This window comes from Lycium ferocissimum, chromosome 6 (genome assembly GCF_029784015.1).
Source record: "Lycium ferocissimum isolate CSIRO_LF1 chromosome 6, AGI_CSIRO_Lferr_CH_V1, whole genome shotgun sequence".
In the NCBI taxonomy this organism is placed as follows: Eukaryota; Viridiplantae; Streptophyta; class Magnoliopsida; order Solanales; family Solanaceae; genus Lycium; species Lycium ferocissimum.
In genome coordinates, this window is record NC_081347.1 from 60,078,246 (window position 1) to 60,081,137 (window position 2,892).

The window sequence follows — 2,892 nt, forward strand, 5'->3', positions numbered from 1 at the left end:
CATTCATGTCTCACGTATCTATCGTGCTTTTATACCCATGACCACGTTCTAGCTTCTAAGTGCTTTCCAAATATGATGTTGATTTTGATAATGATTGAGGAGAAGGTAACACAATAGTTTAAACAATAGTTTAAAGACTAAAAATGCCTTAGGTAAATGATTTATTTCAACTCCAAAGATATGCTACCTACGTTCTCACGTACTTGTGCCCACGACCGACTTCTTTAAGCATCCACATATAGAAATAGCATAACAGTGGAGTTGGTAGGTAACGATAAGGGTAAGTCAAGATGGATGCCCTACCCACGATTCTACGTAACTCATGCTTATGTTCCTCTGGTTACTGTTTTAGAGCAGCTCGTAGCTTAGCACAAAGGATGCCATTTTCTTTTCCGAAGCACTTATGCCCTGTTTAAGTTCAAGATGACTTTCTACTTACGCCTTAGTCTTACTTTCATACTCATGAACTCAAGTCCATACGCCATGGTATGTAGGTACTCATATAAACGCTATATTTTTCATGGTCCCATGCCCCATGTCATGCTATTCACGTTTCATGCCGTATGAATAATGTTCCCATGCACGCATGTTCCACGTTACGTCCTCCATGTACAATGCACCATGTCATGTCTCGTTCTTTAAAGTAAAGTATCTTATATGAATAGTACCAATAATTCCTTTTCTCTCGGTCCTATAATTCGCTCACGGGAATGAGCAAGATGAGCTAAGGTATTCGTAATCATGATTTACAGCTAGCAAGATAATCAGAAGTAAGGTGCATTCCTATATTCAAATAGATATCTTTTCATGTACCCTATGGTACTTGTCTCGGGAGTATTCTACTCAGATTCGACGTATTCATGTCATGCCTATGCTAGATATTTATGAACACCTATGTTAGGGTTATATTCTTGTTATACGACTGAAGTCTGTCGCATTCACATCGAGATTGCGCTTACATTCAAAGCCTAAGTCATACTCCTATCTCATATTACCATGGTGACATACGAACGTCTGTGATTAAGTCTCTAAGTATCCAAATCCTACCCGCGCTTAGTATTTAACCCACATGTTGTAACAATCATGTTTTCGACATTCAGATCCCATGTTACGATATCCATTTTCACACGTATTCGTATCTCATGACAGTTTAGCACTCATGTATTCATGTCATCCAGTCTTCGTGTATTTATGTCCCACGTCATGCATCTCACGCCCAGGTAATCATGTCATGTTCGTGCCTATTTCCAGTACTCATGTCATTCGTGCCTACGCATTTCTTTCAAACCATGTATAGTAATCATATAATCATTCAGTCAATATCCGTGTGTTCAGGCCAGCTCAGTATTTATGTTAGATACATTAAAGATTCAGTAATCACGTTATGTCACATCATGCCTATTAAGATGCTATGTGAGTTGTGTGTTGGTACTTTAGTTAGCTGACAAGCATTTGAAAAATGTCATGAGGGTCCGAATTATGAAGGAAGTCCTGCCAAAAATTTTGTAGATTCCAGAGTTAGTAGCGATTCTTAACCACTAGTCATAAATCGAGGACAAATGTTTCATGATTATCATTCATGTAGGCGCTACTCAGTTTCATGTTCCCCATGCACATGTTTCCATGTAATCACGTATTCAGTTCATGATCCATGACCATGTTCCCACGTAACCATGTCAAGCTCTTACGTTTTACGTCATGTTTCTTTCATGTTCATGTATTCAAGCCATGTCCAGCCATGTTCTTAACCATGACCCATCATTCGAGGACGAATGATCCCAAGGGGGAGATATTGTAACACCTCGTACCTTTAATGAAAGTTTTGACCAAGATCCTAGACTTAGAAAATCAGATAAAGAATGTGGGAATTGAGATTTTTCCGTTCAGTTGTGATATGGTGGTTTACGCCCATGAACAGTGGTCGTATTCCGATTTACGCCCATGAACAAGGCCCGTAAACCGAAACCAAGAATTTCGAACATTCCGAATTTGACATTTTGAGGTCATATGGTTAAATACAGACCGTATTTCACTTTACGGCCCGTATTTCAAAACGTGTTGGGAATTTGAGAAAACTTCCTTGATGAAAGTTGTAGATCATTTAAATACCTTTCCAACGGTATCTTACGGGGGTCAAACGGACACCTGTGCAAAGAGTTATGGCCATTTTACTAAAGAGACGCAGTGCAGTCCGTATCGCAAAATACGACCCGTAAAGTCAATTTACGACCCGTAAAGTCAGTTTACGACCCGTAAACTGAAAATACGGCCAGCACAGTGCTGGACGTAAACTGCATTTTCCAGAACACTATATATTCGTCCATATCAGTTCAACTCATTATTTTTCACTCCCTCAAACCCTAGAACGACTTCCTACTCTCCTCCAACACCAAGAACACCAAGGTAAGTCCATTCTAATTATCCCAACTCCATTCTAACATATATCCTTGTAATCTAAACAAGAAATTTATCATTCCAAAACTAGGGTTTTCAAGAAAACCCATCTCAAGGTTCAAGAATTCAAGATTTTTGAAATCTTCTTCAAAGCTCGAGTCTTTAATCCAAGTTTTGGAGCGACTAAGGTATGTAGAGTTACTATCTACGTGTGGGAACATCATTGTTCTTCCCCACGCCTCAAAATCCATAAAATTATGATTTCTCTACTAAACTAGGGTTTCAATACAAAACTAGGGTTTCAATACCATGCTCATGATAACCCTAGGTCCATGTCCATGATTATATTATGTATGAATTGTTATAATTCCATCATTGTGTTCTTAATATTTCTTTATGATTATTGAGAATCCGTCCGTAATCTATGAAAACCCATATCTTGTATTCCATGGGTTCTTGCATGCATGTTTTTGAATAAAAATGCTTATTTCATGAATA